Source organism: Cervus elaphus, chromosome 32 (genome assembly GCF_910594005.1).
Source record: "Cervus elaphus chromosome 32, mCerEla1.1, whole genome shotgun sequence".
Taxonomy (NCBI): Eukaryota; Metazoa; Chordata; class Mammalia; order Artiodactyla; family Cervidae; genus Cervus; species Cervus elaphus.
The window spans coordinates 11,928,625-11,951,722 of record NC_057846.1 but is presented as its reverse complement, the minus strand read 5'-3'; the positions used below and the strand labels follow the sequence as shown (position 1 = coordinate 11,951,722).

The following is a 23,098-nucleotide window of genomic DNA, read 5'->3' as shown; positions in this document are numbered from 1 at the left end:
CAACCTAGATGTCCATCCACAGATGAATGGATAAATAAGTTGTGGTATATATACACAATGGACTATTACTCAGCCATAAAAAGGAGAACATTTGAGTCAGTTCTAATGAGGTTGATGAACCTAGAACCTATTATACGGAATGAAGTGAGTCAGAAAGAGAAAGATTAATACCGTATTCTAACACACACACATATATATATAGAATCTATAAAAATGGTACTGAAGAATTTATTCACAGGGCAACACTGGAGAAACAGACATAGAAAATAGACTTATGGACATGGGGAGAGCGGAGGGGAGGGTGAGCTGTATGGAAAGAGTGACATGGAAACTTACATTACCATGTATAAAATAGTTAGCCGACAGGAATTTGCTGTCTGGCTCAGGAAACTCAAACAGGGGGTCTGTATCAACCTAGAGGGGTGGGATGGGAGGGAGACGGGAGGGAGGTTCAAAAGGAGGGGATACATGTATACCTATGGCTGATTGATGTTGAGGTTTGACAGAAAACAGCAAAATTCTGGAGAGCAATTATCCTTCCATAAAAAGTAAGTTAATTTAAAAAAATCATCTGTACTTCAAAGTTCCCCTTTGTACAATTTGAGTCTGGATCCTATAGTTTATTTATTATCCTAACCCAAATTTATAATCATATTTTATAAGAATTCCTGCTGCATTCTTTAGTTACTGTGTTTTTCCTTTCATTGTAAAGATACAATTACTCTGAGAGTGAAGTAGTCTCTTATGAACTAATTTGGTACAATTGGATGGTATTTTAAGTGTGTAGGTCACATGCAACTTGAAAACTGCTCATTTTTCATTCTTATAATTAGTGCCAAAGACTATGAAAAAGAACTTGCATTGAAATATGAACTAGTGACATTTTGTATTTTAGTAACACAACTCATGACATGAGTAGCCTAGTGCAAATGAGAGAACCTGAATCAATATTATACTTGTTACCTTTAACTACATGATTTAATATTCTAGTAAGATAATAAATCTAGTACTCAGAGAAGTCAGTATTACATCTGCCTGAAAGTGTCTGTGTTACAGCTTTTATTAAAGTGAGCATCATCCATAAGTCCTTTGAAGAGTAATAATACTTGAAATGCCTAAAAATAGGTCAGTATGACTGTATGTTAATTGCCATACTTCTTCGTGACATGCACTTATCTAAGGCTTATTTTACTTACTATATTTTTGAAGATAAATGCAAATCAAATGCATGCTTATAACAAATAAGTATTAAAACTTTAATTAGGCAGCATCCTTATATTTAAATGAGAACTATTTCCAGAAATAATTTAATCCAGGTGTTTTCTGTCTGTCAACTGTAGGTTTGGGGGGAAGAAATAGTCTGAATAATTTTACATCCATTGTTTCAGGCCTTCCACGTTTCCCAACTGCAAGGATCTTTCTGTCTCAGTTTCTCTGCCCTACAAGATACTGAAATAGTCAGTTGATATCAACTGGTATTTTGAAATTCAAGGTGTGTTGTATAGTTTATTGAATGTCACTCCCTGATATATTTTATGGGACTGAAGTAAAGATTGTGAGGAAGCTGGGCCCACAAAGTCCCTTCAGTTCAGTCCCTCAGTATGTCCGACTCTTTGTGACCATGGACTGCAGCACGCCAGGCTTCCCTGTCCATCACCAACTCCCGGAGCTTGTTCAAACTCGTGTCCATCGAGTCGGCGATGCCATCTAACCACCTCATCCTTTGCCATCCCCTTCTCTTTCTGCCTTCAATCTTTCCCAGCATCAGGGTCTTTTCCAGTGAGTCAGTTCTTCACATCAGGTGGCCGAAGTATTGGAGCTTCAGCTTCAGCATCAGTCCTTCCAATGAATATTCAGGACTGATCTCCTTTAGGATGGACTGGTTGTATCTCCTTGCAGTCCAAGGGACTCTCAAGGGTCTTTTCCAACACCACAGTTCAAAAGCATCAATTCTTTGGCACTCAGCCTTCTATATGGTCCGACTCTCACATTCATACATGACTACTGGAAAAACCATAGCTTTGACTAGACAGACCTTTATTGGCAAAGTAATGTCTCTGCTTTTTAATATGCTGTCTAGTTTGGTCACAGCTTTTCTTCCAAGGAGCAGCGTCTTTTAATTTCATGGCTGCAAATTCCCTAAGGAAGTCTGTGTTCCTGAGTCTCAGGGGCTGGAGGAGGTGTGGTCAGAATAGACATGTCTGCTTTCATGCCCACCAGGAGCTCTACCTGCCCTGCCCTCAGGCGTTCTGTGGTTCTTTGTGGTTTTCACCATTAATCTTGTGAAAATTAGGAGAGACACATCTTGCCACCCAGCTCTACCAAAGCACCTCCACAGTATAGGGAAACCTAGTTATTTAAAATGCATCTGTATGTATCCCTTTTCACAATATGGTTCAGAATTCATCACTTGGTTTGAATGTCTGTGCAACAAATCAGATTTTCATTCTACCAGAGGGCTTAGCTGTGTGAAGGAATTTTATATCAACACCCTTTGTAAAATGAATAATCATTTTTCATCCTACATTAAATCAGCAGTTCTCAAACAGGGTTGATGTGCCCCCACTCCCCATGGATCTGGCAACATCTGGAGGCACTTCGGGTTGTTACAGGCTGGCCAGAAGCGTCTTCAGAGCCTCGCGGACAGAAGCCAGCAGGCCATGAGGCACAGGCCAGCTCTGCCCACAGGGATTGTCTGGCCAGGATGTCAGTTAAGCCCACTTGGAGAAACCTAGTCCTAACTGTGTCTACTTGTTCAGTCAAGGAATGCACACCAACTGTTATCAAACGGAACATTTTGTCACTTTTCATGCTGAAGTAATAATCAATTCAACAGGAAGTTTAAAAAGTCCAGAAAGAACGTGTACCTGTCTCTCAGATTCTCCAGGAGGATAATGACTCAGGTGCTTATGGGACAACATTAAGACCAGGAAATTGACAGTGATGTCATCTACAGATTTTGCTGGGTCTCACATGCACTGTGTGTGTGTGGTTTTGTGACATCTTTTCACTTGTATTTGACCACCATAGTCAAATGAAGAACTTTTGAGACTTCTCTGGTGGTGCAGTGGCTGAAACTCCACACTACCAATGCAGGGGTCCAGGTCTGATCCTTGGTCAGGGAACTAGATCCCACTTGCCACAACCAAGACCTGTCTCAGCCAAATAAGTAAGTAAGTAAATAAATAAATAAATAAATAAATATATATATTTTAGAAAAGGCGCACAACTGTTTCATCACCACGAAGACCTTGCCTGGGACACTGCTATGTAGTTGCACCATCACACTGTCTGGCTGATTTTTATCAACCTCTATTTTGCATCTCTAATTTTTCATTTCCAGAATGTTATATAAATGAAAGCATATGCTAGGTAACCTTTCAAGATTGGCTCTTTGAAAGGGCAGGAGTACTTTTAAAAACAAGAAACGAATATTTTGTCAGACACTTGACCTGAATTTTCCCATTAAAATTTCACAGTGGCTCCCTGTATCAATTAGGAATTATATTTTACTCTGAGTCATGAAAGAGCAGAAAATAGTGGCTTATCAAATTAAAGAGTTTTTTTATGTGATGAAAAATGTGAAGATAGATGTTTTAAGATTAAGTTGTCTTCATATAATTTCTGTGCTCTTTTTTGGCATTTTATCTGCTCTCCTAGTAGTTGGCTGTCAATCTGACCTGTACAAGAAAGAGCTGCGATCTTAGCCACGTTCTCTTGGAAGGAAGAAGGGAGACAGAATGGGACAGTCTTGCCCCTGAGGCTTCTAAGAAGCCTCACCCAATTCCATTTACATGTCTAAGAAAGATTTGTCACCTGGACACCCCTAGTGGAGAGAGATCATTGGAATCATGGGTGTTTAGCATGTTGACACTCCAAAGAAAAGCAAGGATGGGTCATTAAGAAAAAGCAAGATAATAGATGGTGTTATGTAGGTAAGTAGAGTTGTCTACCACAAACCTTGACATCAATTTTACAGGTAAAGGTTGACATTGAAGGTGACCCAGTTAATAAAGGGTAATTTGACCTTGAAGCCAGGTCTGATTGATCCCCAAACCCAGACTTTCAGTCACTCTGCTTTCTATAGGTCTCATGGGCTCTGCACTGAGATGAGGGTGAGATTAGGAAACCAAAGAACAAGGGATCTGTAGTAGTCTGGCTCTCCAGAGAGACAGAACCAGTAGGGAGTGTGTGCATGAATGAGAGATGGGATTTATTGTAGCAGCTGGCCCACACCATTATGGAAACTAGGAACACCACAGTTGCTGTCTGTAACCCAGGAGAGCCAGTGACGCAAGGCCAGGAGGCCAGCATCCCATCTCAAGCTGGCAGAAAGAGGGAATTCAACCTCCCCCCACCTTTTTGTTTCACTTGGTCCCTCAGCAAGTTGGACGGTGCCTCCACATTGGAGAGGGCAATCTGCTTTTCTCAGTCTTCCTATTCAAACGCCAGGAACACCCTCACAGACACACCCAGGAATACTCTCTGCCCAGGCCTCCAGTGGGCCAGTCAAGGTGAAAGGTAAAACTGCCCACCTCAGGGCCACCCTCTCGGGCCAGGAAACTGGCCTTGTTGGAGATACCTGGGAGCCTCTTCCTCACAAAGGAGAACATAATGCAAGAGGCACCGAAAGAGGAGAATGTGAGTTAATCTCCAGGGTCCACCTGGATGATATCAAATACATGTGGGCACAGAATTCACTTCTCAGGGCAAGAATAATTTGCCTCCTTATGTCTTTTCTGTTTCCTTTTAGGTGAGTGTGGTCTAGACCAGGGGTCCCCAACCGCTGGGATCTAATGCCTGATGATATGAGGTAGAGCTGATACAATAATAGAAATAAAGTACACAAAAATGTAATACTCTTGAATCATCCCCCCCACCCAGGCATACCCCCCATTCCAGTCCGTGGAAAAATTGTCTTCCACAAAACTGATGCCTGGTGCCCAAAAGATTGGGACCACTGAGCTAGACCTACTGTGAACTCTAAAACCTTCTTACTGACCAGTGAATAGCCTGTGATGTCCATGAAGCTAGGCACTCGCAGTCCCTCTGATTCTGTCTGCATCAGGCAGAAGATATAAAATATTGATGGGAAGTTACTGTGGGAGAATTAAGTCTATTATCTATAAAATAACATATTGCCTTAGAATGAACGCAAGACAGTGATTCATCAGTGGCATTCCTGGGCCCTTACTGTTCGTAGGAGTTTAGTTTGAATGTTTTATGTCTGACACTTGGTCCAGAGAGCAAATTCTACAGAATAACCAATCTATAGCAATATATTTGCTGTATATAAACTGTGTGGGAAGTTTAACCACTTATAATTTAAAATATACTTACCTTTGGAGAGGGCTTTATTTCTCCCGGCTCACACAAAAGGGATTTGCAGTGTCCATTTACACAAAAATTATTCTCTAAACATTTTCCCTCTCTGAAAGAATGTCTTTTTCTATTTGCTTTTACTATGATAGCTTTATGTTATAAGACAAATTGTATTCTATAGAGAATTTAGGAAGGGAAAACTATTTATTCTTATGACTGATAGAGAAAAGTCAAAAATCCTGCATGGGGCTATTAGCTATAAACATAAGTTAAATACCCCCTTGCTGCTTCCAATGTCTAAAGTGAGAGTACAGGTAATTTCTTTAACCTGAATTGATGACTCAGCATTTTGATCTCTCTGTGAAGCTAGGTATATCCAGGTTACTAATTGTTTGATCTGGAGTAAGTTATTTAAGCTGTACAATGTGTTTGCACAACTACAGAGACGGGCTGCTTCTACCATTTTGAAAGAGCTGTTGTCAAGTTTATAACAATGTATGTGAGGCAACCGGGGTGTGCCCCGTGTGTTCTGTCATGGAAACCCAGATGATGACAATCCCTAATGGGGGCTTTGCGACCCGGGGCACAGTCCCTGCATTAGCTTTGTGGTGAGCAGCCAAGTGCTCCATTAGAAATTCTCACGGTGCACTGTTCCCATTCATTTCTTCTAAGAAGTGCTTTACAACATATAGATGTTAAAATCTGTATGGGTCTTAGGAAGCTGCGTAAATAGAGCAGCATTTAATTCCATCGATCGTTGTCGTGATAAGATTGATAGCGTGTCAGGAAAGAGGCTTTGAAGATACAATAAGCACCTCGGTGCCGGGCTTCCTTCTCTGTTGCCTGAAGTGTCAACAAAGGCAAAGGCTTCCACCAGGATTTTCAGAGTAAAATCAATGGCATGATACAGTGCTTCTTATCATAGAGGATGGCCTGCTACGTCCTGCTGTCAGTTATATAGCTCGGCTTGCAAAGTTTTGTGAACTCAGGGCCTGAGATATCACCATGATTACCTTGAAATTAAACCCACTGTAGCAAAACCCACTACAACATTGTAAAGTAATTAGCCTCCAACTAATAAAAATAAATGAAAAAATAAATAAATAAATAAACCCATTGTGGAATCATGATCCTTACTCAGCTTCCCAGATTGCTTTGGAAATGCTGCCCTTCTTGCTGAAAATGCTAATTCCCTCTCACCTGGCCTGCTGCTCTGAGAGTTCCTAGCCCAAGTGCTTTTCAGGCTCTCAGCACACAGCAACACCATCTCGCCCAAAGAAGGTCAGGTTCTGGGTGGTTTCTGACTGGCCCAGTCCCAGACAGACCAGAAAACCCTACTGTTAATGCTTCAGGACCCAAGACTCGCTGTGAATAGCTTGTGATGTATACATACATAATGCAGTGAACTGGGGCTTGCAATGAGATGCTCACTCGCAATGAGACGCTACAGCACACCTAGTGGAATGGTCCAAATCCAGAATCCTAACCTTACCAAACGCTGACGAGGATGTAGAGCAACGGAACTCTCATTCACTGCTGGCGGGACTGCAAAACCACACAGCCCTTCTGAAAGAGAGTTGGGAAGTTTCTTATAAAACCGAACACTCTATACCCTTTCTGTACAATCCAGGAATACTTATTGGTATTCACCAAAAGGAGTTGGGAATTTATGTCCACACACAAACCTGCACACAAATGTTTAAAGCAGCTGTATTCATTGTTGCCAAAACTTGGAAGCAACCAAGATGCCCTTCTGTGGGTGAATGGTTAAGTAAATGGTGGTTCATCCAGACAATGAAATACTCAGCACTGAAAAGAAATGAGCAAAAAGGGAGAAAAAAAGAAGTGAGACATTAAGCCATGAGAAGACACAAAGGAAAGTTAAGTGCATGATACCAAGTTTACAAAACCGATCTGAAAAGGCTATATACTGTATGATTCTAACTATATGACTTTCAGGGAAAGTAGTATAGAGACAATATAAAAATGAGTGGTTGTCAGGGGTTGGGGGAGGGAGGCATGAACAGGTGAAGCACAGAGGATTTTAAGGGCAGTGACACTACTCTGTTTGACACCATCGTGGTGAATATATGTCACTATATGTTTGTCCAAACCCATAGGCTGTGCAAGACCAAGAGGGAAACTTAAACTGTGATTCTTCGTGATGATGACATGTCCGTGTAGGTTCATCAGTCATGATAAACGTACCATCTGGTGGAGATGTTAATAATGGGAGAGGCTGTGCATGAATGGGGAGAGGAGGTGTTTGGGAGATTGCTATACTGACCGCTCTAAAGAGACTAAGGTCCTTAACAGTAAGTAAATGAAAAAGAGACTATTGCATGATACACAGACACTATATGAAAATCAGACGTCAGTATCTACAAGTAAAGTTCTGTTAGAAAGCAAAAAAGAAAGAGGTATTCTTTCTAGTTAGCTTCTAACAGTCTGCAGAGCGTGAGCCAAGCAGAACATTCATAGGTTGGATTAGAAATAAAAGCATGGCTGATATTTATACCATGTCGTTTCCCTGGGGCATGCAGTGAGTACACAGCCATATAATTTCAGGAATTTTCTACATTAAACAATACTGAGTTTACTCTTTTTTTTTTAACTCTATCAAAAATGGTTTATAAACACAACAATTTTTATTTAACTATAGTTAAGATATAACATTGTGTTAGATTCAGGTACACAGCTTCAGGTTTCTTTATATTATAGGTTATTACAAGATATTGAATGCAGTTCCCTTTGTTAGACAGTAAATACTTACTGTTTATTAAGTATAATAGTATTGAAATAAAAATGAAGTTGTCAAAGTTAAGCAAACTAATAGTATACCTTGAGAAGTCTCTAAACATGGGTGATTTGGTTTCCACCTTAGAAATCGCATGTTTTGAATGTGCCTATGTGTCTGTGTGGTTTGGGTACTACACTGCCTTTCTGAGCTCTCTTCCACAACTGGGCAATCTGGACTATAAGGGGCTTACTCTCTCTGAGGCTTAACGTCTATAACTAGGTTGGAAGCATGTGGATTTGTAATAAAAACATCTCTTCCAAAATTCTATGTCCTGTACTCTGAGTCAAAATGAGATGTTACAACAGAATAGAGTAATTTGGGTAAAGCAAAAATAATTGTTGTTGTTTGTTGTTCATTGAGATGGTAGGATGGCATCACTGACTCGATGGACAAGAATTTGGGCAAACTCCAGGAGATAGTGAAGAACAGGGAAGCCTGGAGTGCGGTAGTCCACAGGGTCACGAAGAGTTGGACATGACTTAGTGACTGAACAATAACAACTTTTGTCAGCAAAGTGATGTCTTTGCTTTTTAGTACGCCGTCCACGTTTGATATACCTTTTTTTCCAAGGAGCAAACATCTTTAATCTCATGGCTGCAGCCACCATTCACAGTGATTTTAGAGCCCAAGAAAGTAAAATCTGTCACTGTTTCCACTTTTCCCCCATCTGTTTCCCATGATGTGATGGAACCAGATGCCATGATCTTAGTTTTCTGAATGTTGATTTTTAAGCAAACTTTTCCACTCTCTCTTCTCATTAAGAGGCTCTTTAGTTCCTCTTCACTTTCTGCCATTAGAGTGGCATCATCTGGATATATGAGGTTGCTGATATTTCTCCCGGTAATCTTGATTACAGCTTGTGATTCATCCAGCCCAGCATTTCTCATGGTGCACTCTGCATGTCAGTTAAATATGCAGGGTGACAATATACAGACTTAACATACTCCTTTCCCAATTTGAACCAGTCTGCTGTTCCATGTCCATTTCTAACTTTTGCTTCTCATCCTGCATACAGGTTTCTCAGAAGACAGGTAAGATATTTCTGTCTCTTTAAGAATTTTCCACAGTTTGTCGTGATCCACACAGTCAAAGGTTTTAGCATAGTCAAGGAAGCAGAAGTAGATGTTTTCTGGAATTCCCTTGCTTTTTCTGTGATTAAATGGATGTCGGCAGTTTGATCTCTAGTTTCTTTGCCTTTTCTAAATACAGCTTATATATCTGGAAGCTCTCAGTTCATGTATTGCTGAAGCCTAGCTTGAAGGATTTTGAACATTACCTTGCTAGTATGTGAAAGCAATGCAATTATAGGGTAGTCGGAATATTCTTTGGCTTTGCCTTTCTTTGTGATTGGAATGAAAATTGACCTTTTCCAGGCCTGTGGCCGTTGCTGAGTTTTCCAAATTTGCTGGCATATTGAGTTCAGCACTTTCACAGCATCATCTTTTAGGATTTGAAATAACTCAGCTGGAATTCCATCACCTCCACTAGCTTTGTTCATAGTGATGCTACCTAAGGCCCACTCGACATCATACCCCAGGATGTCTGACTCTAGGTGAGTGACCACACTGTAGTGGTTCTCTGGGTCATTAGGACCTTTTTTGTACAGTTCTTCTGTGTATTCTTGCCACTTCTTCTTAATATCTTCTGCTTCTTAGTATCTTCTGTTAGGGCCTTGACATTCCATTCATTATTTTGCCCATCTTTGCATGAAATGTTCCCTTGGTATCTCCAATTTTCTTGAAGAGATCTCTGGTCTTTCCAATTCTATTGTTTTCCTCTAATTCTTTGCATTGTTCACTTAAGACGGCTTTCTTATCTCCCGTTGCTATTTTCTGGAAGTCTGCATTCAGATAACTATATCTTTCCCTTTCTCCTTTGCCTTTCGTTTCTCTTCTTTTCTCAGCTGTTTGTAAGACCTCCTCCGACAACCACTCTGCCTTCTTGCATGTCTTTTTCTTGAGGATGGCACCACAGTTATTGCAGAGTTTCTTGTAGAAATGTAACCACACTGTGGCCTCCTTACAGCATAAGGGTTATGAATGAAGACACCGAGTTGGATATATGTGGCATTTTCAAATATGCAACACCCCTGACTACAAATACCCAGAACACATAATACGTTTAGATGCCTGAAACTTTGTCATCTCTGCTACTGCTGCTGCTAAGTCACTTCAGTCGTGTCCAACTCTGTGTGACCCCATAGACGGCAGCCCACCAGGCTCCCCCATCCCTGGGATTCTCCAGGCAAGAGTACTTGAGTGGGGTTTTGTCCTCGCTAAGGCATGTAATTTATTTCTTAGAAGACGGTCTTTTAAGTTGTCTTCTAACTTAAGAAGTTAAAACAGAAAACACTATTGAGTTAGTTTGAATATTTGGAAGCATTAATGTCATTATTTACTTGAGAGAAGAGGTCATCACTCATGCACTGTATTGCTAATAGGGGTGTGTGTGTGTGTGTGATTCATTTCACCACTCAAGAACTAACTAGGGCACCTATGCCTTCAACTCAGTCCAGATGCTAAGCAAAATAAAGATAATTTTTATATCTACCTACACACTTATCTGAACCATATAGCTTGGATTCTTATGCAACACAGAAATTTAACTAACCCTGCGTATCTAAGCTTCAAATGTTGTTTGTGTTTGACACTTTTCAGGAAGAGTTCCTACTTTCCTATCTTTATCAAGGTCATGGATAACAGTCTCTGAAGACTAGTCACACGACTTTGAAGGATATAATAAAATATCATTAAAATATTAGAATAGAGTTGCTCAACTTCCCTTTCTGCTATTTTTGTGACAATAAACTCAATGAAAAACTTTGAAATTTAAGACTGTTTTCTTCTGTCCTTTCAACATTTTCCTCTTTCAATGTACTTTCACAGGACTGTAGATTTTATTTTTCAGTAAATTAGATGGATGTTGTAAAAACTTCTAAAATTTCTGCTAGCAGCATTAATATATTACAAATATAATTAAGATGTGGTCTTATTTATAGGAAGATAAGCTCTTCTCAGGATAAGCATGCATGCCCTGTTGCTAAATCATGTCTGACTCTTTGTGACACCCATGGTCTATAACCCACCAGGCTCCTCTGTTCATGGGATTTCCAAGACAAGAATACTGGAGTGGTTGCCCTTTCCTCCTCCTGGGGCTTTCCAGGTGGCACTAGTAGGAGAGAACCTGCCTGCCAATGAAGGAGACATAATAGATGCAGGTTCGATCCCTGGGTTGGGAAAATCCCCTGGAGGAGGGCATAGCAACTCACTTCAGTATCCTTGCCTGGAGAATCACCATGGACAGAGGAGCCTAGCTGGCTACAGTCTATAGGGTCAAAAAAGGTCAGACATGACTGAAGTGACTTAGCGCGCATCCTCCAGGGGATCTTCCCGACCCAAGGATCAAAGCCGTGTCTCCTGCATTGGCAGGTGGATTCTTTATCACTGAGCCATCTGGGAAGCCCTCTTAGGATAAGACGTCACCATAATTTAGGACAATTCTATACTATAGTCCATGGGGTCACGAAGAGTCAGACATGACTGAGCACATACACATACTTGCAAGACTTAGAATAGAAACACATGGAACAGAGTTATTACTTACTGAGCACCTACTGTGTGCTATTTGTCTTATGTTTCCACATTTCTTCTTTGTTAAAAATCCTACACTTCACAGATGAGGAACTTGTGAAGATTAGAGATCTTTTGGTCATTCTTTTAGCTCTGCCTAACTTTAACGCATAAATATCAAAGTAGAATTGTGCCATTCTGGGTTATATGTCAGCGGTGTGTTACGTGGACAAGGGGTATTGAGGTCCTTTGCTGTTGTCCAAACGGAGAATAACTGGGCAACTAAAAAATAAAATGATTAAAGATAACTTGCATAGGAAGTGTTCAGGAAATGCCTATACTTCTTGGAAGGAAGCTATAAGTCATGCTTACCTGTAGGTGAATGATTTTGTTTCTGATTTGCATTCCCTGACTGTTGCTTTCAAGTGCTTGTGTGTCTTGCTCATCCTCTAGCTATGAAATGGTCACAGAAGATACCTTAAGTATTCTGAACTTTCTTCACATCCTGAGTGTTAACCCCTCATACTCTGGGTGGATTTAAGCATGTTTGAAAGTAAAGCAATTTTTCACCATTGAGGGTAATGTTTGCTGTGGGTTTGTCATATATAGCTTTTATTATGTTGAGGTATGTTCCTTCTATTCCTGCTTTCTGGAGAGTTTTAATCATACATGGATGTTGAATTTTGTCAAAGGCTTTTTCTGCATCTATTGAGATAATCATATGGTTTTTATCTTTCAATTTGTTAATGTGGTGTATTACATTGATTGATTTGCGGATATTAAAGAATCATTGCATTCTTGGGATAAAACCCACTTGGTCATGATGTATGATTTTTTTAATTCATTTGAATCAGTTCTAATGAGATGGATGAAACTGGAGCCCATTATACAGAGTGAAGTAAGCCAGAAAGATAAAAACCAATACAGTATACTAACGCATATATATGGAATTTAGAAAGATGGTAACGATAACCCTATATGCAAAACAGAAAAAGAGATACAGATGTACAGAACAGACTTTTGGATTCTGTGGGAGAAGGCGAGGGTGGGATGTTCTGAGAGAACAGCATCGAAACATGTATATTACCAAGGGTGAAACAGATGACCAGCCCAGGTTGGATGCATGAGGCAAGTGCTTGGGGCTGGTGCATTGGGAAGACCCAGAGGGATGGGGTGGGGAGGGAAGCGGGAGGGGGGATTGGGATGGGGAACACATGTAAGTCCATGGTTGATTCATGTCAATGTATGGCAAAAACCACTACAATATTGTAAAGTAATTAGCCTCCAACTAATAAAAATAAATGGTAAAAAAATAAATAAATAAACACCAACAACAACCAAAAAAAAGCAATGTCATTTCACAACTGGAAAAAAAAAAAGAAAGTAAAGCAAGTGGGTCATAGCCAGTTTTAGAGACAAAAGCAAATGCATGGAGATTAAAGCTACAGAGAATATTTAAGTGGAAATAAAAAAGAAAAAAAAAAAGATTGCACAACTTTGTTTGTCCTTGATGATCAGCTCCTCTGCCAGAAATAAGGATACTCAAGATCTGAAGAAAGTTCAGGAGATTTGGGAGTATTTCCGAAGAGGTTGAATAAGGAAACATATCTACTAGAGGAGATCATAAGCATCCAATTCTCATTCTTTCCAGCAAGTACATAAAAATAGCAAGCAGGACAAGCTGTCTTTGAATGAGAAGAGACAGATATTTTTTAGGAAAACCCATTACTGATAAAACATAACTTCCATATGCAGAGAAAAATAAAGTGTTGATAATTTTGCCAATCAGAGATAATTAATCATTGTGTTTAAAATTAAGGAATGCTCATCTTGTTAAACATACATGCTTTTATTCTTAATTTTAGGTTACCCAAATATTTGCACAGGGGACAGTAAAGCACAAAAGTAAAATTCTCTAATTTTGGTTTGTAAAGAATTTTTTAAATGTTGCAATAAAATTGAAGGTTAGCTTGCAAATAGCTTAAAAGGAGATAGTTTATCTTCCAATTTAAAAATGTCATAGTCTGAGTTTGGAACAAAATAAAGGAAAAATAGAGGAAATTCACTAACGCTTCTTTTAAGTGTTTTATGGATTCTTTGTAAGTACCACAGTTGTATTGTCACTGGCAGAACTGAAGATCTAAATGGCGTTTACCAGGTTGACTTGTCTAGAATGTGCATGGTGTCTAGTCTCCTCTAATAATTAATTCCAGCAAACAGAACACGCAATGAAGTGCTCAGTTCCATAGTCCTCGCTGGAGTTTGAGAAACACAGCAACAACTTATTTAAATTACTCTATGGGGCATGGTTAGTTGTTTCTCCTTTGTTTCTTTTGTATCTTCCTTTCATTTTTCATATCCTACATTAACTCCAAATTCTGAGCTGCTTTGAAATGTTGTACTATTGCCTTCTAATTGACTCTTACATGGAATACTGCATTTTACTTGATGGAAATTAATCCTTACCTTTCAGTCACTTTTCAATGTTCTTACTTGAATCTACTGATGACATTTAACAAAGACAATATTGTTTCTACATGCTGTCAGAAAAAAAAATATCATATATACTTGTGTACCTTCTATCTACAATCCAATAGCATTTGAAATGTCTAAAATTAAATGGCCATTTTCTACATGTTGCTAATGTACAGCTCCACATTTTAAGCTCCAGAATTTGCAACTATCCTCAGCTGCTGGCTGAATTAAATAATTACATTTTATATGATTTTCTTTTATTTAAAAGGAATATATACAAATCATACAGCTAGTAAATTGCAAAACCAAAATTCGAAGCCAGAGGAGGTTCAGGACCTCTGCTGACCAGCGGTGGGCCTCTCCCCACGCCATTTTCAATCCCCAGAAAGCATACTTTGGAAGAGCCCCAATGAACTTACCGTTCGTCAATGACCACAGAAATAAGCTTTTTTGTTTCTTAATGAGTGCGTTTTTGTATGGGCAGCTGTAGGCCAAACAATGTGTGAGCATTGTTCAAAATATTTTCTGAAATAAATATGTACAGATGTGGGATGTATACGTAGATTTGAAATGTAGTAGATTTTCTGTGCATGTTTGGTAGCTAGAACAAAGTGTTGCCCAAGTTTTGCTGTAGAATAAAATGGCGGAAAGAATCTTCCAGTATCAAAATCAAAAGGAGTCTTTATTCTACTAATTGAAAAAGCTGACATGACAAGAACCATTCTTTTGTTGTTGTTGTTTGGTAAAACTGAGAAGTTGAACCATTGGTAAAATCCTATGGATTTAATGAATAAAATCTAATTCATGAATAAGTAGTTTACTAGCTAGCAGTTCTTGGGGATGGAATAGGTGAGGGTGAGTATGTCCATAAAATAAACCATTCTTACCCTTAATGAATAATTCCATATAAAAAAAGAAAACTTTCTAGAATCCTCAGGCATGCTGGAATGTTGCAGATATTTGTGAGTATAATTGTTTCCCCTTATTCTGAAGGGCATCAACTTGGTTTTGCTTTGTACAACTTTAGAGCTATTTTGGTTTATGCTAATGTGAGGCCATCAACCTTTAACTAGCTTTAGAGTCTAAAGTTAAACCCTGTAAATGTGTGATAGTCCCAGGTTTTTTAGGTTAAAAGATATACCTGAGAAAGATAAGTGCATTGATTCAGCAAATATTTATGCACATACAGTGCTGAACCCAGTAGTTAAGAAAAGCAAAATGACTCCTGTTTTCTTAGATTTTGCACTCTAATTGGAAAGACAGAAAATGAGCAGATAGATGATAGATGGATACATAGATACATAGATAGATGGATACATAGATACATAGGTAGATACATAGACAGATGATGATTGATAGGTAAAAAAGAAAACTCAGATAATGTGAAAAGACTTTGAGGGGAAGAATACTAGGTAATAAACATGACTGCTACTGCTAACAGTGTAAGGATGGTATTCACAGGGTCAAAAAAGACCCTTGGGAAAAAATACTCAAATTGGATCCCTGTAGGAGGGGCAGCCATGCCCAGGACTCAATAGAGAACTTTCCAGTAAGAGGCTGACTTTGTACAGTCCAGGAGTGAAGAGAGAACAGTTAGACACACAGGACCTAAAGGAGGGGAAATCCTGTCTTGTATATCAAGGTACAAATTTGGGGTCAAATAATAGATCACTCTTAAAAGTCATAGTTTGAAGCATTAATTCATATTCATCATTAGCTATTTCTACCTGACCTATTTTTTTTCTTGATGGAAATTTGTATATATCTAGAGTTTTCCTTCCAGAACAGGAGATATTTATAGGCATAACTGAAGATGAGTTAAAAATGAGTGAATGAACCATGTAAAATGTCTGTGTAAACCATCGCTTTGTAGGGCTTGATCTGAAGCAGGACAAGGGCCAGCCATTCCCCTCATCCCATACATTGAGAGTGTCAGGACTTTCCAGTTTTGCACTTCTTCTCTTAACACATATGTACACCCCTCTGCCTCCTGTTTACTTCGTAAACCCCAGGCTCTCTTAAGCTTCCTTTGTGTTCAGGAAACAGAAATGGGTGATGGTGATATGGAGGCATTTAAATGGCCTCACCAAAGCATATGTTGCCAGCGTCCATGATAGATAACTGTAACAGTAGAACCTGGTCCACTGATGTTCCGGTGGCAGCATCTCCCTGCAAGCTTGACCTGAGGTTAGGTTTCTGCCTCGTTGCCACCTCTTTACAAATTGGCCAGCTAAGACCCTCAGGCCTGAATGGATTCGCACTACTTCACTGCAGGCTGTTAGAGAAGCCAAGACAGAGTCAGGGTGTCAAAAATGCTGATGACTCCAGGTCATGTGATTCTTAGTTTTTTTTTTTTTCTTTCTTTCTTTCTTGTTGGACCGTAGACATTTATAAATTGGCCCATGAGAAAGACAAACATTTAAATGAAACCATCCTCGGATGCTGGGCTTCATAATCAGTGTTGATACTGGTTTGCAACAGCTCCCAATTTCTACACCTGTTTCAAATTAGATTGCTAAAGTAATATGTTCAGACCAACACTGCCATTTGAAGAGTTGACTTTTTAAATAAATTTTAATGACTGTATCACTAATGAGCCAACTTGGGAAGCCACCTCTGACATCCGGGGTTCAATCCCAGAAGTAAATAGGTTGCCTGATTCTTTATCTAACCCTGTTACTCAATATGTAGGAATAAATGTACATGTTTTTAATTTTATCAACTCAACCCTTTCCTTTCTATATAACATCATTTATCTTTCTTAATTAGTCACTTTATTTTGGCTGTGTGCTCCCACTGCCCTTTTTGACACGCTGACTGTCTTGACTTGCGAGTCTCTGTTGCCGTGTGCGGGCTCTCTCTAGTTGTGGCCAGCGGGGGCTGCTCCCTAGCTGTGTGTGGGCTGTCTCACTGTACAGGCTTCTCTTGTTGCGGAACATGGGCTCTAGAGTGTGTGGACTCAGTAGTTGTGGTGAACAGGCTTTTTTGCCTTGCAGCATATGGGATGTTAGTTCCTGGACCAGGCATCAAACCTGTGTCTCCTGCATTAGCTGACAGATTCTTAACCACTGGACCACTGGGAAAGTCCCTGTATAATGTTCTTTATATATGGAATTTAGAAAGATGGTAACGTTAACCCTGTATGTGAGACGGCAAAAGAGACACAGATGTATAGAACAGTGTTTTGGACTCTATGGGAGAAGGCGATGGTGGGACGGTTTGAGAGAACAGCACTGAAACATGTATATTATCATATGTGAAACAGACCACCAGCCCAGGTTGGATGCATGAGACAAGTGCTCGGGGCTGGTGCACTGGGAAGACCCAGAGGGATGGGATGGGGAGGGAGGTGGGAGGGGGGATCGGGATGGGGACGCATGTACGCCCATGGCTGATTCATGTATTGTAAAGTAATTAGCCTCCAATTAAAATTAATATATTAAAAAAACAACAGAGGACTTAAAAAATATTCTTTAGCTCATTCTTTTCATAGTTAAGTAAAATACCATTTAAATAACTCTTTAAAATGAATTCTGTTGTTTGAAGTATCTTTCAGCCAAGTTGGAGGTAAGCAGTGTGTTAGTAAAATACCAGAAACATTTAAGAATCTGCAAAATATTTTTCTTTTCCTTCCTATACAAAATAACCTCTTCACTAAATAAACATGCTAGAAACGACATTCTTTTTTCATCTGGGACTCGTAATCTTGATCCATCACCTCTAGGGTTTTATTTGTCAGAGATGAACAAAACTAACTTTGGCATTTCTTGAAATTCATCTGTGTTACTGTATGGACCTCTCAGATTTCTTGAATAGTTCTATGAGATGATACATTCATATTTTGCTTTATTTTGTTTAAGCAGGGCCATAATGTACCATGTTTTTAGATCTGTTTTCAACATTACCCAGCTATAAAAAATGTGCCTTGCATTATTTTTCTAGTTATCGATTTTGCCCCTTCGGTCCTGTAACTTTTCATAAGCTCCCATGTCTTCTGCCTTTATCTATGGGTCTGTAAGTTTCTCGTGCAATCCATTCATCTTTTAGTCCTTCAGATTTCCAGCTAAGCTTTACACATATCCTGGGTTGATAGATTTCAACGTTCTGTAAATGTTAATTCTTCATTTTACCACATCTAATAGCGCTGATTTATTCTATAGCAGTTATTGTATTGTGACTCTCAAATTCCCAATCTCTCATGTTTAATAACTATGCTGCCTTCTTTCATCCATCTGGGAATACATTTCAATAATCTTCCAAACAATGCTTCTGGTTCTCTGGTTGTTTCATTTCAGGAATTAATGAAATTCTTGCAGAGATCTCACTAGTTTATTCTCTTATTTTACTCAGTAAACTGTTTTAATGTTCCTCCATCACTGCTTTGGAGTTTGTTTAGTCTCCCAGGTAAGCTGGTTAGTCTTTGTTGCACTGTAAGTATACTCTGTCTCTGACAGTTTTATTGACATTTTGATGATTTTTGCTTGAGGGTTTTCTTTATAACGTTAGTCCCTGTCATCTTCATCCAACACCCAATTCACTTCTTTTTCTGAAATGTTGTGGATCTGACTTTAATTCTTGAGAATCTATAGTATTGTGTCTCAGTATTTTTCCAAGACAAGTTTCTTAGGAGAAGCACAATTCTACTGAAATAAAAAGGGAGGTGTGTAGTTGGAAACATTTGTCTGGAAATAAAATGACAGAGGATTCCTTTCTGGATAAAATTGGTATTAGGAATTGCTAAGTCAGAATGAAGAGAACCAGGGTTTTCCTTGGTTATAAAGACTTGTGAGGTTTGAAATAATACAGTCCCTCAAGCTGGTGGCAGAATGTGGCCTGGCCTGGTGGCTGTGAGGAGTTTCCTATGAAAGAAACCAATGAAGGTGGTGATGACACAGTTGTTGCTAACCCAGTGTCTGCTGCATCACTGCACGATGCACACGCCTGGCTGCATCCTACTTTTAATCCTCAGCACCCAGATCCTCGGGAGGCCTGATGTCAGGGATGAAGGTCCCCGTAGGTGCATCACGGAATGAAAGTAATTTATTTCCAGTTACTGCTGAGAGAAGGGAATTGACAGAGGACAGCCTTCAGGACGCATTTTGTTTTTGCTTATGTGCTAGCTTGCTTCAGTCATGTTCGACTCTGTGACCGCCATGGCTCCTCTGCCCACGAAATTCCAGGTGAGAATTCTGGAGTGAGTTGCCACCTACATACTCCCGGGGGTCCAGAGATAAAAACCGGCTTTCTCACACTGCAGGCGGGGATGCAGTCTTTACCATCTGAGCAATCAGGGAAGGCCTGCCCTTTAGGCTGGAAATCAGCAAAGTTCTGGAGGCCAGAACCACATGGGAGATTCTGGGATCCGCATGCCATGTTTTTGTGTTCTTGAGATGTGATGATATGACCACACAGCTGCGGACGGAGAAATCGCAGGTTGTCCTGCCTGTTTGAGTTTCTCTTTTCTGCCTCTGGTTCCCTGGTTAACTTGACTCTTGGTAGCACAGGTTAATAATATTACAGCTACATTTTAAATAATAATAATGTGCTCAGTCATGTCTGACTATTTGCAGCCCATGGACTGTAGCCTGCCAGTCTCCTCTGTCCATGGGGTTTCTCTGGCAAGAATCCTGGAATGGGTTGCCACTTCCTGCTCCAGGGGATCTTCCCAACCCAGAGATCAAACCCACTTCTCTTGCATCTCTTGCACTTGCAGGCAGATTCTTTACCACTAGCACCACCATATTATTACCTTCTTTTTATTAACAGTGCATTGAACTCTAGTTTTAAATGGACATTTAGTGCTTGTATGTGGGGTTAAGTATAAAGCAAGGCTATCCTAGAAATTTTTTTTTTTCCTAAATTGTTTCTTTCAAAGTACTTTTCTTTCTCAGTTGGAACCAAATCTTGATAATTTCATACTACATATAATTGACCACTACCATGTGTAATTTATAGATATGAAACATTTTTTGCATTTTTCTGTGGGAAACACTGATGTGCATTTACCCAGGCTCTGTGATGCATGCATTTGGACAAGACTGTCTCTTTATAATTAGTTAATGCTTTTTCAATTTTCGTATGGTTGGTCCTCAGTACCTCAGGCTAAAAAACTTAAAATTTGTTAGCAATTATTTCATAATTTTTAGTTCCTAAGAAAGTATGAATTTTCCTTGAAAATGTGAAATAAGTTGCTTTTGGCAAGCACGTTAGTAATTTCCAGATATAGGGTTATGTTCTTTTGGAGGAAATTCACAGTTTGAAAAGTCTTTCTTCTGAAAAATGATTTGAAATTGAATGGATCAGATTATTCAGCCTTCTTTTTATCAGTTCCCTTCCCCTTCCCCTTTATCAGTTTCAAGCCCTCATTCCTTACCTTGTTGATTTCAACCCTCCAGTCATTCATTAAGGTGATTATGAGTTAGCTTCTTCCAAGGTGTTGGGACTTTTTATTTACTTATTTTGTGCTGTCAGTTGTGCATCTTGAAAAATTGTAAAATCATTCTCTTATTCTGTATCTCTTCCTATCATCACAATTTCTGGCAGAAACATGTCATTCAAAAAAGACCCAAATATAGTTTAAAGAGGACACTGAAACCAAAGGCACATAAAAAGGCACATTTTGATGAGGAAGCCTAGTGATTCGTGTGTGTGTGCGCTTATGTGTGTGTCAGAAGCTACAGGAAACATTTGGAACTAAACGCCACTGAATCTTTCACGCTTTAAGGCATCAGCAGCCCTATTCACCACAGCCAAAACACAGACACAACCTAAGTGTCCATAGATGGGTGAGTGAAGAAAATGCAGTGTGTCTGTGTGTATGTGTGTCTGCTGCTGGTGGCTCAGCAGTAGAGAATCTGCCTGCAATGCAGGAGACATGGGTTCAACCCATGGATTGGCAAGATCTCCTGGAGAAGGAAATGGCAGTCCACTCCACTGTTCTTGCCTTGGAAATTCCATGGATAGGAGAGCTTGGCAGCCTACAGCGCATGGGGTCATAAGAATCGGACTTATCTGAGCCGATAAACCACCACCACCATATATACATGCATGCAATGGACTATTAAGCCCTACACAGAAAGGAAAAGCTACATGACCTCATGTATATGTGAAATCTAAAAGAATTCACAGAAGCAGAGTTGAGCCGTGGTGACTAGGAAAGTGGAGGTGGGGATAAATCTGGGCAGCATGGTGGCTGTAGATGATGATACTGTATTGGCCATTGGACATATGCTAAGAGAATGGATTTAAGGTGTTTTTACTTTACATGCAAGTGATGACTAAGTAAGGAGACATGTTTATTAGCCTGACTATAGTAGCGGTCATGTGTGTGGACATCAAATACTCATGCTATACTCCTTAAGTACACACAAATTTTGTTTACGAAAATGAATTCTCTGAATCACATCACTCATCAGTGACTGAGAGATGACAGCAACTTTCATTCCAGATGTATAATTTGTTTTACTGCCAGATATAGTTATAGAATGCCATATTCTATAACAAACTAGAGGTTCTTCACAGAAGGTTGGGCCTGCTGCTTCTCTCTTTATGGGACATTAATGGCATAGACTGTCCTTTGACTCTCAGTAGAGGCTGATTGTTGACGCTAAACCCCGACGAAAACCTCTCTGACACCCTTTGCTTTGGCTTGAAAGAATTGTAGAATGATCGTTTTTACACCCAAAATAAAAACACATTTATGTGGTGAGACCCCCATCTGTGACATTACAAATCAGCCAAGCGTGACCCTCAGGCTTGAATGGATTATCTTTGCTTCTCTGCAGGCTGTTAGACAAGTTAACACAGAATCAGTGTCTCAAAAAGGGTAATGGGAACCTCCAGGATGTGTGAAACTTCAATCCTTTTATTCTATCTTGTTAGACCATGGGCATTTATAAGTCAGCCCATGGAAAGACAAAAAAATGAAGTAAAACCATCCGCGGTTGCTGGGCTTCACAAACAACAGCCATCAATCCCTACACCTGTTTCAAATTAGATTGCTAAAATAATGTATTCAGACAAACATTACAATTTGAAAGAGTAGATTTTTAAATAAATTATAATGGCTATACAACTAATTTTAGTAAGAATTTCAAATAGCAAAATTAATGCATCCCGTATTAGCATTGCTGAGGAAAGCACCTGGTAAGAGCCTGCTCAGAAATGCAACATCAAATTGGATAGTCGTCCAAAGTCTGCCTTCCTCCCTGGTGCCACTTAGACCTTTCTTTCAGGTTTAATAAACAGGCATTTGATGTTTCGTACACGATTCCAGAGTTTCAGAGTTACTCTTGAGTAAATCTCATCAAAGTGTATTTACCATGTTAATGGCTTCTGTATTTGCCATTCTCTCTCACTCTCTTCAGTTAGCTACGTACCTCATTTGTTACTCTATCTACCTGCCTACTTACCTACCTACATCTATCTACCATCTCTATCATCTGTCCATCTATCTCTTCATGTATTTCTACTGCCATCATCTCTATTTACTGATCTGTTTTACCTATCTATCTATTCATCTCTCTCTTTGATCAGTGATATCTTCTTCCTTTCCTTTTTATCTGTTACAGATTATCTAGTGTCTGCATCTATCTATCTATCTATCTATCTATCTATCTATCTATCTATCATATAGTTCCAACATGAATCTATTTCTCCTGTCACCCAGGGCTCTAGCCTAACTTTTTGACACCCCAGACACTTTTCCCCCTTAATCACAAATTCAGTCAACAAAGCAAGCATTACTTTTATCCAGAGAAAAGGATATGTGCTCTACAGAAAAAAGTTCATAGTGTTATATTACATAGATGCATCAGACACAAGCTGGTCTTGTCTAGATGATGTCGACCACCCAAAGTGTTCTTTATTTTAAAAAAGACAAGGCTTTGCAAGGTAAATGTAGAGGGCAACTTTACAGCCTCAGAAGGTCTTT

At 39.5% G+C, this 23,098-nt stretch overlaps 1 protein-coding gene across 1 annotated transcript in view; it reads left to right on the top strand.

The window, feature by feature from the left end:
- The window catches only part of CSMD1 (CUB and Sushi multiple domains 1), a 2,014,689-nt gene that overhangs the window by 1,506,364 nt on the left and 485,227 nt on the right, over positions 1 to 23,098 (top strand). The gene's annotated exons all lie outside the window — the stretch shown is intronic.